Here is a 7,624-nt window from a genome sequence, read left to right as displayed (position 1 = left end):
TCCATACAACAAAGAACCAAGTGAAGAAGATTTGGAAACATCCGTTTATCACCAAGTATTCATGTCCTCTTCCACTTAAGAAGGTATGGTGTCCCCGATGAAAGTTATATGTGAAGAGAGGAGAAGTTGACCTTGAAGAGGTGAAACCCAATGTGAAGATGATTGGGGCTTCAAAAGCTTGGATTTTCTTGCTAAGAGATTGTCCCAATGAAGAGCCACCCACTAAAACACCATTGGAGAGAATGATACCCTTCTGATAGTTTCCTTTTATGATTTTATTTTTTACTACTCTCCCATGTTCTTCATCCCCTTCTAAGCCCCCCCTTTGACAAGGTTGTAACTCCTCACATTGTACCACCTCAAAGGTTGATGGAATACTGTTTGATTTTGTGAAACATTTGGGTTCTTGCATGATAGGTTCCTCTATGCTTAACATACATGGGTCATACCAATGCTTTTCAACATCCTCAAACACTTCTTCAAGATTATCCTCACCTGGATTCAACTCACACTCTTCTACTTTGTTTTGGAGTTGGCATTCCATGTACACAATCATCTCTTTATGATCAATGTGGTCTATGATCTCTCCACCTATGATTTCATCTTCTTCTTCACTCTCTTCTTTTAGGCAAGATACACTCTCAGAACATTCCATAAGATCAAGGTTACCTTCAAGGTCTTCATTCTCCATAGAGTCATGTTGCACAAAAGCTTCGTCTGCTTGGACTAGAAATTGATCCTCCACCAAAAGGTTGGATGTATCCATTATTGAATCATCAATGCCATTTGAGATATCTTGTGTCGATTTTTGCATGCTTGTGATAAAGGTAGAAGAAAGAGATTCCACATTTGAATCTTGGCCACACACTTTAGCACTTGAATAATCAGTTGGCATGTAAGTAACTTCTTCAACATTTGTCGGAGTAGAAGGAGACAAGTATGGCAAAGGAGATGACTCCTTGATAGAAACATTTTCATCAGGGTTGGTTCTTCCAGCATGATGGAAACCATTTTTGATGTAGAAGTACTTGTGAAACTTCCTTCGGGCAATAGTGACCGCTTCTTGAAAGGTAGAGGGTCCACTACAAGTAACCTTAGTCTTTAGGAAAGGAGACAAACCCGAAATAAATTGATCCATTTTTACATAATCTCGAAATGTAGAACTAAATCCACATCCTTCCCATTGACGAGAAAAAATATCCTCGTAAGCATAGTAGTCTTCACCATGTTGTTGAAGTCTCCCTAGTGAAGCCCATGCTTTCTCCGTTGTTGGAACTTTAGAGAATCTGGCCTTCAAAGCTTTGGAAATTTGGGTATATCCATCTTCAATCTAAGAAGACATACTCCAAAACCATTGCTCAGCGTTGCCTCTAAGGCATAGCAATAGAAAATCCCCTTTTTCAATGTCATCCCTTTTACCAAGGATATGACAAACCATTCTAAAATCAACAAGAAAATCATCAACATCTTCTTCTGGATTTCCAAAGAAGATTGGGATATCATCAAAGGTATAGCGTGTCATAGTCTCTCAATGCTAGAACCACACAAAGATTAGTTCCAAACAATCATCAACTAACTACACAAAGTTTTGAAAGGTCTTTCAACATGAATTCTAGACATTTATGTGAAAATGTTTTTTTCCTTTCTTATGTTATGCATAATCCGAACCATATTCTAGATCAATTTTTGTTTCCTTGAAATTAAACTCGGTCATACATGTTTTCATGATTCATAAAATCTACTTGATTATGCTGAAATTCAAGCATTCATGGAATACAACAACACTAAGCACACAATCGCTCCTCCGTGGGGGCACCAAAATTGGGGCGGTCCGGGGCGGGCAACAAGAGAGGCGACCTCTAAACACCCCTCAAGGCTCCCGTGCTGCTCAATTGGGGCTGGGGCAACCACAAGCACAACACAACAACAAACCCACAGCCAAACCCAAACAAGATAGGGGCACCACCTAGTTATGGTATGCGAACTAGGACGCAAGAGAGATTTTGGCACAACCAAGAAGATGCACCACACAACACACACAAGCAACCTCACACCAAGACACACACAAAATGGACCAGAGAGAGCTAGAGCAAAGGGAAGAGAGAGAGGAAAGGATCTTGCGTAATACCTTATTTGTGACTTGCAAATGGAGATGGTTCGTTATGATGCTATCGTAGAACTTGTACAAAACTCACTCAATGCTTAGTGATTGCTAAACATTGCCAAAACACACACACACTGTCTTAGGGTGTGGGAGACCTCTCACCACAATACCCTCTTACAATGGACAAAAAACTGGCAATGAAAAAACACACTAAAACACTTTCTAAAATCAAGATCAACCGATAAAAACCCAAAATACACAAGTCACCTTGAATTCACCAAACCGTATTGCACAAATGGAAGGACGAAGATTTGAACGTCGAATCACGCCTTTGATGCACCAAACCTCAATTTATTGATGATGAAGGAGCATATACAATAGTGGTTTTGAGACTTGTGGAACTCACGCTCTCTCACTTGCAATGTGTAGCTTGAAGGCTTCTCTCACACCAACAGTGAAGCTCACAAGTGGTTGCTACACCTAAATCTCTCCTCACGCATAGAGTGTTGGGGTGCTATGTGAGATGTTGGAGGTTGTTTTACAAGAAGGAGAGGGGCCTATTTATAGGTTGGAGACCTCTCATAAAGATTATTGGAAATCCTAATTTACAAGCTAACAAATCAGGATTATGATTTTTTTGAATATCAAAACATTGCGGGCCTTCTTTGTCTGCTTGAGTCATGGGTGTGGGCTCAAAAGAGAGCATTATTGATGGTGAATAAGGTGAAAGTAGAGTTTTAAGGAAAAGGAGAGAGAGAGAGAGAGAGTTACTTTGTACATGTCTTGAGGTGAGGTGTCTTTTATGGTTAGGTCAATGCTATTTTCTGTTACTATGTTAGTGGTTAGTGTTAGTAATCACTAGAAAGTTAATGTTACATTTACAATGGGTAGAATGAGGTGGTTGGTTGAAGTAAGATGGTTGAATGAAGTAAGCAAATCCTTGTGATGGTGAAGCTTGAAGAAGTTTTGGACTTACTTGTGTAGGTTCTCAAAATGACTATCGATCTTCTTCTTCGTCTTCCCTTCTTTACGCCACCGCCGCCAAGGTTGATTATCACGATGAAAATGGTAATTCCATTGATGAGATCTCTTGATTTGCAGAGGTTAAGCATGGTACACATGCTGAATTTATGTATATATATAAGGGTTAAGATGGAATTGTACTTTGGAGATAATAGAGAGAGGCATAGAGATGGTGTATGTACATGGAGAGCTCATATGAGAGCTATGGAAGTAAGAGGGGAGGTTAATGGTGAAGAAGGTGAGAGAAACCATTGAAGGTGCAGGTTTGAGTGAGGGATTGAGAGGAATGTGTGTGTGTGTGTGTAGAAGTGTGGAAAGAGGTGAGAGAAGACTATGGGCTAATTGTGAGAAAAGTGGGCAGACTGGGGTCCACTCAAAAAATCATATCTCACCGCTGGTAGCTCCAAAAATCATGAAAAAATTTGAGGTGATTATTCAGAGCGTGGGCTACATTTTCTCTTTTGACCACCGCTCCAAATTCGGAGTGGAGATAGGTGCCAAAATTCTCACCAAAAAGCCTTTGTTTATGCCTGCAAAAGTCTTTTAGAGGCCCCCTCCTTTGTTGAATTTGTACAATGCATCCAAGAGTGAGCCCCTCCTTTGTCATATCATAATACAAAGCATCCAAGTTTCCCTTGACCCATGCATGGAGGAGGATTATTGGTGAATAAAGAAATATATACATGGTGGGACTAGTGTATGGACTATTCATGGACTTTAGCTCAATGAGCACATGGTGTTAGAATAATGAGTAAAAATACTAATAAAAATATGGAGGAGTTATGGATATGGAAAGATATTGGAATCATATGATATGGTCCCTCTTTGAATTATTTTGGGTGAAAGAGGAAAAGGTATGCAAGTAAATAATATAATAAACGTGACCAATGAGTAGAAATCAATTTTTTGTTTTCACGAGGGTGAGGGTGAAAATGTGGGAGTGATTTGTATAAAGAAAAAATATAAGGTTAGAGTATGTACATATTGGCAAAAAATATACTTATGGTGTAAGAGGATGAAAGAAGGTGTACATAGGTTTAATAAAACACACACCTAAGTAGAAATATTTAAATAAAATACCAAAATAATTATAAAAATCCCTATATTTAGGTCATATATATAATGCAATATTTACACACAAATGGGCCATAATATATTTTATTTTTTTGATTTTATTTATTTTTTGGCTCAACTAACCCAGTGACTAGCTAGCTGAGGGTTTTTAAGGAGATATGAAAAAAGTCCCGTAACTCACACACGCCTATGTACAGTGAAATGGTAGGGATAGCCATAGTGTTTGGGTGAATTTGGTAGGGTGAGGTAGCTTACTATGGCAATTATGGAGAGCCGAAAAACGGCTATCAATATATAGGATGGTTAGGAGGTTATTCACATGTCTGTCTACCCTGCGGTCTCACATTGGTATCAAAGCTCGGTGGAAGGGAGAGCCATGGACAAGGGAAGGAGAAGGGTCGAATTGCTTTGCATGGCTATGCATGCTCTCTCTCTCTCTCTCTCTCTCTCTCTCTCTCTCTCTCTCTCTCTCTCTCTCTCTCTCTCTCTCTCTCTCTCTCTCTCTTGCGTGAAGCATGGAAGAACTTCAATCTCGTCGTGGACTTCAGGGAAGCACAGGCGAGAAACACCCTTGAGATGCTATGAGCATACAAATTTGGGGGGGATTAGGCAATGGACTTGCAAGTTAGTTTATTTCGTGACCAAAACGGGCATATATGGCGCAAAAGGGCGAGTTGTGTATACAACAACTTCCACTCGTTGTGTATACGACCACTCCCACTCGCACAATAGATATGGTTATGAGCCATCTGTCTGACAGTCAAATATGGCTATGAGCCATTTGTGAGCAAGTTTCTCCTACGAACTCTCGGGACACCTAGTTACAGCACCGGCTAGTTTTACACGAAGCAAGGCTTCTCACTTGTGCCAGGGTATTGCCCATTGACTTGGAATCAAGGGCATTGGTCCACAAGATTGGGGAACTGGCATAATAGGGATATCACCTCACAGAATCCCTACTAGTTTAGAATGTGCAAGGCACTTATGGTTTTGGCTCTCAGGTTTGAGTCCATCACTTTTGCCAAGGGCTTAAAATTATGTATGCACGGCATGCTAGCTAGGTGGATTCAATTCTACCGCTTCATGAAACACGCTTCCGCTATAACACGAGACACTTTGTTAAGGACAAGATAAGTTCTGGATTGTTTAACATGATTTTTGGGTTGTTGTCAAAACACAACAACACAAAAAAGAACCTACAATTCAGACTTAATTCAAAGGCAAAGTGCTATCATTAAGTCACACTAGTGTCGTCCCAACCACATACACAATAGGTGGGTCAGTCTGTGACTTGTTTGTGTTTTTCTATTACCTCTCTCAATGAGAGAGTCCTAGCAGAAAATTGTTGCATGCTTATAGGATAAGCTACACATTAGGCATAAGATGCACAAGAGCATGGCAATCAACTATACACGTCATAGTCGTTTAAGGAAAGTTCCTCCTCAACCCAGCATGCTATCTCTTTATCTCTCTTTCTTATTTCTCTCGAAGAATAATGAAAACTTTCTAAGAAGCTTTTGATACATGTTTAGCTCATGAATCAGCTTGAGCCAAGGTGCTCTAACTCTCAGCTAGAAAGTGGCCAAGATGCCACCCAAATTAGTCTTCCTCGGTTCATTGATTGAACACTAATTTGTTATTGGCATAAGGGCTATGAGCCACAACGGCTAAGAGCCATTGTCAGTCATAGGGTAAGACCCAGCTGTTGGCATTCCTTGGGTGATTGTTCTCAAGATCAAACAGATCTACCAAGTGGCACCATCGATGTTAATGGACAAGCAAGAGTCTTGCCATTATGGATGTTTTGGGTGTCATTTTTGGACTACATGTTTTTAGTGCAACGCTTGAGTTGAGTTTCCGTTAGTCTTAAACTCACAACAGCTGATCTATTACACAGAGTCTAGATGCAGCAAACAACTAAGACAGCATGGATGTCCATAAGAGCTAGGCATTTCACTTGTGTGTATCTCCTGCTCTATCTATAGCACTATGAGTGTCTATGGAAGCACAGTTTTGGGATAAGACCTGCAGGTGATTACTAAATCACTCCATAGGCATTGATGATCACAATTTGATCTATCACAGTTGTACTTTGAAGGAAACGAAGTCCATAATCTACCACGGGGTAGTGGAAACATTCAACTTTTCCAGTTGATTCCAATCATTTTTGTACACGGTCGACTATGTTAGTTATCGTTAACTGCTAATTGAGTAGTTTCTATCAAGGGTCTTGCTAAGGGGTTTGACTAGGTAGATTCTAACCAAGGGGTTTGGATTGCCAATCCAACACCCAGGGTTACAAGTTCAATTTCTTTATCTTCACTAATCTCTAATTTCAGTGATTAGCAGGTCAAAGAAATTTTGATAGGGTACGCTTACAGGTTGAGGGATGTACTTGAATTTCAAGTAAGTATCAGGTATTTTCCATCTCATTGTAAGTATATGCTTTTTGGGTTTATTTTCCTTTCCAATTAAGTTTGGTTAAGTTCTATCAACGGGATGTTTGAGCAAGAAGGATTTTATCCAGCTTGCTCTTTAGCCACGTGACAAGGTCATGTAAGAGCATAGCATTTTGAGAAAATAGTGTCATTTTCTCTTTTCCATGTTCATCAAGATACTGTGATGGATTTGACTCTTGTTGAAACAGTTACAGACCTACATGGTTCGGTTCTGTCTGGCACATGTTGTCGCATGGGATACAACATGGTCTAAGAACTCAAGGAGATCGGTTTAGCCAGTGTGGAGCAATGATAATGAGGGTCCCTCTCACTCATGTCGCACAGTGTTTGTAGTTGCCTCCACACACAAGTACATCGCGTACTTGAAGGATGTCCTTTTTTTTACATCCTTATTTGAGACATCTTCCACATGTGTAGAATATGAGTCTCTGGGACTGACACTGGCGCCTAATTCCTAATGATGTGTCGCGACGAAGTCCCTATGTGCTAGTCATATCCGTTTGTTAGACCATTTGGAGCACACAATATTAGGAACAATTTTAGTGGCAAAAAATTATCGAGTGCTAAGTACAGACTTGTTGCGATTACAAGTGCTATGAAACCACCACGTAACGGATGGTTGTTTCTACAAATAGCCAAGTGTGCTATATTGATGAGAATGTCTCATGGTTGGTACCTAGGTGTGACTGAGTTTTCACATTCTGTTATGGTCTAACTTTTGTTGCAAGGCTTTCACGTACGTACCATGGAAAGTCTCATCATGGAATTGTAGTTCGGATATGTTTGTGTTAAATGCATGCACACTAGGTGTTATGGGCCCTAGTGTTTCACACAGATTTATTTGGAGCGGCATGCACATTCCTGGACTTTATTCTTTCTGCACCCTTTTGCACTGCAAGTGCAATCTCTCTTGCAGATTTACTATGAGTTCACACCCGGCCATACACGATAATGGTTTAGTATG

This window comes from Adiantum capillus-veneris, chromosome 3, assembly GCF_014529385.1.
Source record: "Adiantum capillus-veneris isolate H3 chromosome 3, ASM1452938v2, whole genome shotgun sequence".
Lineage (NCBI taxonomy): Eukaryota > Viridiplantae > Streptophyta > Polypodiopsida > Polypodiales > Pteridaceae > Adiantum > Adiantum capillus-veneris.
The sequence above is the reverse complement of the archived record's forward strand: the minus strand, read 5'-3'. Positions refer to the sequence as shown.